We start from the raw sequence: 7,773 nt of genomic DNA on the forward strand, positions 1-7,773 counted from the left end.
ACTAAAGTCTAAGTATTTTCCCCGAACCATTGTAAGCCAATTCTTGGGGTCCGGGTTCACACTTTGATCATGGTTCTTGGTGATCCATGCATTGGTATAGAACTCTTGAACCATTAAGATTCCGACTTGTTGGATAGGGTTGGTGAGAACTTCCCAACCTCTTCTTCGAATCTCATGTCGGATCTCCGGATATTCGCCCTTTTTGAGCTTAAAAGGGACCTCGGGGATCACCTTCTTCTTGGCCACAACTTCATAGAAGTGGTCTTAATGTACCTTTGAGAGGAATCTCTCTATCTCCCATGACTCGGAGGTGGAAGCTTTTGCCTTCCCTTTCCTCTTTCTAGAGGTTTCTCCCGCCTTTGGTGCCATAAATGGTTATGGAAAAACAAAAAAGCATTAGCTTTTACCACACCAAACTTAGAAGGTTGCTCGTCCTCGAGCAAAAGAAGAAAGAAGAGAGTAGAAGAAGAAGAAATAGAGGAGATGGAGGGGGCTTAGTATTTCGGCCAAGGGGGATAGGTAGTGTGTATGTTTGTGTGAAAATGAAGGAGTGAAGATGGGTTTATATAGGAGTGGAGAGGGGAGTTTGGGTTCGGCCATATAGGGTGGGTTTGGGAGGGAAAGTGGTTTGAATTTGAATGGTGAGGTAGGTGGAGGTTTTATGATGGATGGATGTGGATTGGTGAAGGGTTTATGGAGAAGAGGGTAGGTGAGGGGTTTTTGGGGAAGAGGTATTGAGGTGATTGGTGAATGGGTGAAGAAGAAAGAGAGAGGTGGGGTAGGTGGGGATCCTGTGGGGTCCACAGATCTTGAGGTGTCAAGAATTTCTCAGCCCTGCACCATGTGGCGTGCAAAACGCCCCTTGCTGCTAATCCTGGCGTTAAACGCCAGGCTGCTGCCCATTTTTGGCGTTTAACGCCAGCTTCTTTCCCATTCCTGGCGTTAAACGCCAGTCTGGTGCCCATTTCTGGCGTTAAACACCCAGAATGGTGCCAGACTAGGCGTTTAACGCCCATTCTGCTACCCTTACTGGCGTTTAAACGCCAGTAAGTTTCTCCTCCAGGGTGTTCTATTTTTCATTCTATTTTTCCTTCTGTTTTTGATTTTTCAATTATTTTTTTTTGTGACTTCACATGATCATCAACCTATAGAAAACATAAAATAACAAAAAAAATAGAAATTTAATATAGATAAAAATTGGGTTGCCTCCCAACAAGCGCTTCTTTAATGTCAATAGCTTGACAGTGGCTCTCATGGAGCTTTATAGATATTCAGAGCAATGTTGGAACCTCCCAACACCAAACTTAGAGTTTGAAAGTGGGGGTTCAACACCAAACTTAAAGTTTGGTTGTGGCCTCCCAACACCAAACTTAGAGTTTGACTGTGGGGGCTCTGTTTGACTCTGTATTGAGAGAAGCTCTTCATGCTTCCTCTCCATGGTGACAGAGGGATATCCTTGAGCTTTAAACACAAGGGAGTCTTCATTCACTTGAATGATCAATTCTCCTCTGTCAACATCAATCACAGCTTTTGCTGTGGCTAGGAAGGGTCTACCAAGGATGATGGATTCATCCATACACTTTCCAGTCTCTAGGATTATGAAATCAGCAGGGATGTAATGGTCTTCAACCTTTACAAAGACATCCTCTACAAGTCCATAAGCCTGTTTCATTGAATTGTCTGCCATCTCCAGTGAGATTCTTGCAGCTTGTACCTTAATGATCCCTAGCTTCTCCATTACAGAGAGAGGCACGAGGTTTATGCTTGACCCTAGGTCACACAGAGCCTTCTCAAAGGTCATGGTGCCTATGGTACAAGGTATTGAGAATTTTCCAGGGTCTTGTCTCTTCAGAGGAACTTTCTTCCTAGTCAAGTCATCTAGTTCTTTGATGAGCAACAGAGGTTCATCCTCCCAAGTCTCATTACCAAACAACCTGGCATTTAGCTTCATGATTACTCCAAGGTATTTAGCAACTTGCTCTCCAGTAACTTTTTCATCCTCTTCAGAGGAACAATACTCATCAGAGCTCATGAATGGCAGAAGTAAATTCAATGGAATCTCTATAGTCTCAGTGTGAGCCTCAGATTCCCATGGTTCCTCATCAGGGAACTCCATGGAGGTCAGTGGACGTCCATTGAGGTCTTCCTTAGTGGAGATTGTAACAACCCTGATTTTCGAGTATATGAGATCTTTTCTGAAAGTACGGGTTTCTCCAGAAGATCAGTAAAGGGAACACCTCTGTTATATCATCAAGCATCTCAATCCTCATTATCATTATGTCATCCTTAAGCTAGAACCTCCTCTGAGGCAAGCTTGATAATGCAATCGGGAAGAACCTAGTTTTTGAACCGTATCGGTTGGCAGTTTTGATTTTGATTTTTGTAAATAGTCTCTGTTTGACGAACCGGACTCGATTCATGAGAGGAGAGAGATAATATTATAATATTATCATTATATTAGTATTATAACATGCTTGAATGATATTATAAGGTTACCTGGTCTATTTTTGTTAAAAACAGAAAATCGGTTTAACCGGGTTTACGGTTTACTGGTGCAACTTAGCACCAGCACTCTCTGATGAATTTAGCAATGCTAAGGCCTCATTATACATGTTATATTCTCATAATAAATATGTTACTAGTGTCATTTATGCTAGTAGCTCAGAAAATAATTTTTAGAGATGTTTTTACGAGTGTTCCAGTACACCTAGTTTTAGTAGTTGTACACTAGAGATATTTTAATATTATTTTAATCCCCCTCCAAGCCAACCAATCACAACTCACCTTACACCCCCAGGACCTCCAAGGCTGTCTCATTTCATCATTTTGGCCGAAAATAACAAGAGAGAAAAGAGAGAAACTTTCAAGAACACTTAATCTTCAAAGCTTGATTTCTTCTAAACTAAAACTCAAATCAAAACTCCGTTTTCACCAAAATGATCCTCTCTTCTTCCTCTACATAACCATGTAACTTATCAAGGATGGAAATAAGGTTAGATGGCTGTCCCTCTCCCATTTCAATTCGGTTTTCAAGGAAAACCATGCAAAACATGTGTTTTCTTGATGTTCTTCCTTAGGAATCATGCTTAACTTGACTTGAGGGCCAAGAAATGTGAATTTCCAGCAAGTATAAGGTGAGATATCTCTTCCTAACATACTGAGTGAGATTTGGTCAGTTGAGAGTTTTTGGATTTAAAGTTGTTCTTGATGTGATTTAGGAGGAAAAAGTGCTTAAGGACCACCTGAAAGTTTAACCGAATTAGGAGCAACAAAACCAGGTAGGGATTGACGAATTTAATCTTGATTGATTGTGTTTGAGTTGTGTGATTATGATATGGTTTGGTTATGCTTGAAATTGATTGTTTATATGAGTAATTCTTGTTGAAATTTTGGTGAAAATTTGATGAAATTTGATGATATTCAACTTTGAATTTGTGTTCTTCATGGCTGCTGGAAAAACGAACCCTAGACCTTAAATTGGGGTTCAATTTGTGTTAAAATCATGTAGAAAAGATGGGGTTTTAGTGGCTGCAAATTTATTATGAATTATGGTAAAAATCGGTTGCTGAAAAGACTGAAAAACGGGTAAAAACAGAGAAAGAATCTGAAGAATTTACGAAGAACACGAAGAACACTTTGAGTGTGGTGAAGAACAATGAAGAACACCTTTTAGATCTTAGAAAGGGCAAGGAAGTAAAATTTTTGGTGTTTAAGGGGTTATATGGTAATTTCTAGAAGTTAGGGTGGTAAAAGTAGAAATATTAAAAGTTACGGGTGGTAAAAAGTGAATTTTAAAGGTTAAAGGTTAAAGTAAAGTTAATTTTCGAAAATATATTAATAAAATAATAAATAATAATAAAATATTAAATAATAATATTTAATTAAAAATAATATTTTAATAAAAATAATAAAATAATGCGAAAAAGGCAGTTTTCTGTAAAAGCTTTAGAAAGACAACTTTAAGCGCAGAATCTCATAATTACCTTCATAAAACACTTAGGGAGTGGTAAAAACATATTAGTGAGGCAAAGATAAAGAAAAGATAAAAAGTTGAAGAAAAGATAAAAATCGAAGAAAAAGTCTGTAAAATTTTAACAACAAAGAAACAGACAAAGACTAGTGAACGAACTAGGGCAACATAGTTAGTTCTTGATTTGCGAATAGGGTTAGGTATTATATGAAAAGTTAAACTGTTTCAGTATAGACTTAATGAACCTATACTTGGGACAGACTAACTAATCATACCGAAATTTACATAAGCTTTAAATACATACGTTAAATAGAGAAAGCAGAATAAAGTGAGGAAGCGCAGAGAAAGGAACAAACAGAGCAGAATAAAGAGACAAAGCGAAGAGAGTAATATGATAAAGAGTAGAGGACCTATTGAGAGGTCATCTGTTGCATTAAGGCAACCTCAGAGATATCTATATGTTCATCTACTGTATTGTAGCAGTCAGATAGATAATGGTGCAACCACTGAGAAACGCTTTCTTGCGGTACAGATCCATATTTTATTTCTGTAAGGCAGAGGGGTTATTTCCTGCTACAGAAGTACCGTGACCACCTGTTCCATTTCTGTAGTGGCAGAGGGGTTATTTCCTGTATACAGAAGGTGTGTTGGCATACAACCCTGCAGTGGCAGATGTGTTATTTCCTGCGTGCAGTGGACCCTGTGGTGGCAGAGGGGTTATTTCCTGTACACAGGGGTATAGCCAATAGGAAAGCCTTATCCAGACAGAGGTTGCTGGATAACGTCGGGAGCGGGTTAGTAACCGACAGATGAGCTCATTACCTGCACTAGGGCTAGACATGCATCATTCTTGTCTGCGCATCATTCTCTGTTGCATTCCTTCCTGTGTGTGATCTACTTCTTTATGTTTGTCTGCTCGTATGCTACTTCTGTGTTTTATTTTCTTGTATTCTTTTGTTTGTGTTCTGCTTTTTGTTGTCTCTACTTCCTCTTTCTATCTTTATCTTCTGTTTACTGCTTCGCTATATTATGTTACTCGTCTACTAATCGACCCCAAATAAATGAACGTAACTAATAACCCTGACCCTACTAAGAACTCCCCAGTTCTTACCCCTTCTCTCTCCCTTCCCCCTTCAGATGGAAGTAAGAGTACCTCACCATAGTTCGCTGATGACCATTCGCAAGAAGAGGATTCTGCTCTAGATAGTCTTCTGAGTCTAGGGTGAGTATTGTTCTCTGTTTATATGTAAATACTGTGAGACCAGCCAATGTCTGCACCCTTTGTATGCGCACTTTAACCTAAATCCTGTGTACGAGATTCCTATTTTGTGGATACTTTATGAGGTACCAGAGAGATGTCCTGTGGAAAAGTCTGATTGTGCAGAGGAGTAGCAGATGATGTTCTATATTTTGATGACGTTCCACCTGACTTGAGTTGTGAAGACTTAGAACATACTTTCCCTCGCTTTAGTAGTTTAGAGGGACTAGGTGAATATAGAGTCTAGGCTAGCCTGGGTGCCAGCTTAGGGACTTCTTGAACAAGTCAGGACCTGGGATGTTGTATGTATGTATATGTATATAGTAATTATCTAGCTATACCTAGGGGTGTTCTAACTAAAGGTCTATACTCTAATAAAGGCTGGATAACTAAATGTTGCTAGCTACTTGTGATGTATTTATGTGTGGTTGCTTATAACTGTTTTATCTGTTACTATTTGTGGATTGATTATAAATGATTCTGTTTTTAATCCAAACGTTTAAAAAAAAAAGTACCACGCAAATTAACTACGCTTTTAACAACGAATCAGGCTCATATAATAAATAATAGATAATAATTAGGAAGATAAATTGGTAGCGCTTAGTTTCCGGTATGATCTAGACATATTGAAAATTGGGTCGTTACAGAGATCACTGCTTCTTCCTCCTCTCCAGGTTTGGCCATGTGAGACGTGTTTATGGCCTTGCACTCTCTCTTTGGATTCTCTTCTGTATTGCTTGGGAGAGTACTAGGAGGGAGTTCAGTAATTTTCTTACTCAGCTGACCCACTTGTGCCTCCAAATTTCTAATGGAGGACCTTGTTTCAGTCATGAAACTTTGAATGGTTTTAATTAGATCAGAGATAATGGTTGCTAAGTTAGAGTGGCTTTGCTTAGAGTTCTCTGTCTGTTGCTGAGAAGATGATGGAAAAGGCTTGCTATTGCTAAACCTGTTTCTTCCACCATTATTGTTGGTGAAACCTTGTTGAGGTCTATGTTGATCCTTCCATGAGATATTTGGATGATTTCTCCATGAAGGATTATAGGTGTTTCCATAGGGTTCTCCCATGTAATTCACCTCTTCCATTGCTGAGTTCTTAGGATCATAAGCTTCTTCTTCAGAGGAAGCTTCCTTAGTACTGTCTGTTGCTGCTTGCATTTCAGACAGACTCTGAGAAATCATATTGACTTGTTGGGTCAATATTTTATTCTGAGCTAGTATGGCATTCAGAGTATCAATCTTAAGAACTCATTTCTTCTGATTTGTCCCATTATTCACAGGATTCCTTTCAAAAGTGTACATGAATTGGTTATTTGCAACCATTTCAATGAGTTCCTGAGCTTCTGCAGGCGTCTTCTTCAGATGAAGAGATCCTCCAGCAGAGCTATCCAATGACATCTTGGATAGTTCAGACAGACTATCATAGAAAATACCTATGATGCTCCATTCAGAAAGCATGTCAGAAGGACATCTTCTGATCAATTGCTTGTATCTTTCCCAAGCTTCATAGAGGGATTCACCTTCCTTTTGTCTGAAGGTTTGGACTTCCACTCTAAGCTTGCTCAATTTTTGAGGTGGAAAGAACTTTTCCAAGAAGGCATTGACTAGCTTTTCCCAAGAGTTCAGGCTTTCTTTAGGTTGTGAGTCCAACCATGTCCTAGCTCTGTCTCTTACAGCAAAAGGAAAAAGCATAAGTCTGTAGACTTCAGGGTCAACCCCATTGGTCTTGACAGTGTCACAGATTTGCAAGAATTCAGCTAAGAACTGATGAGGATCTTCCAATGGAAGTCCATGAAACTTGCAATTCTGTTGCATTAGAGAAACTAATTGAGGGTTAAGCTCAAAGTTGTTTGCTCCAATGGTAGGGATTGAGATGCTTCTCCCATAGAAGTCAGGAGTAGGTGCAGTAAAGTCACCAAGCACCTTCCTTGCATTGTTAGCATTGTTGTTTTCGGCTGCCATGGTTTCTTCTTCCTTGAAAAGCTCTGTTAGGCCCTCTAAAGAGATATGTTCTTTAGCTTCTCTTAGATTTCTCTTCAAGGTCCTTTCAGGTTCAGGATCAGCTTGAACAAGTATGCCTTTATCTTTGTTCCTGCTCATATGAAAGAGAAGAGAACAAGAAAGTAGGGAATCCTCTATTTCACAGTATAGAGATTCCTTGAGGTGTCAGAGGAAAAAAAGAATAGAAGGAGGAGGTAGATGGAAGAGAATTCGAACATATAAAGAAGGAGGGAGTTCGAATTGCACCTTGAGGAAGAGTGTTAGTGCTTTAAATAGAAGGATGTGAGAAGAGGGGAAGAATTTTCAAAATTAAAGTAAAAGATTTTGAAATAATTAAAAGAAATTTTGAAAATTTGATTGATGAATTTCGAAAACTAAAATTGGGAAAGAAATTAAGTGATTTTGAAAAAAAAAGATTTTGAAATTAGAAATTAAAAAGATATGATTGAAAATTAATTTTGAAAAAGATGTGATTGAGAAGATATGATTGAAAATCAATTTAGAAAAAGAAAGTTTTTAAAATTAAAGTTGATTACTTGACTAA

The 7,773-nt window shown here is 38.6% G+C and overlaps 1 non-coding gene across 1 annotated transcript; it reads left to right on the plus strand.

Annotated features, from left to right (window-relative positions):
* The first annotated feature begins 6,680 nt into the window (after window positions 1–6,680).
* LOC112731171 (small nucleolar RNA R71) lies at window positions 6,681–6,788 on the plus strand. The gene has a single exon (XR_003166961.1). It is a non-coding gene; the product is annotated as a small nucleolar RNA R71 (small nucleolar RNA).
* Window positions 6,789–7,773: the final 985 nt, after the last annotated feature.

This window comes from Arachis hypogaea, chromosome 12 (assembly GCF_003086295.3).
Source record: "Arachis hypogaea cultivar Tifrunner chromosome 12, arahy.Tifrunner.gnm2.J5K5, whole genome shotgun sequence".
NCBI classification, from domain to species: domain Eukaryota; kingdom Viridiplantae; phylum Streptophyta; class Magnoliopsida; order Fabales; family Fabaceae; genus Arachis; species Arachis hypogaea.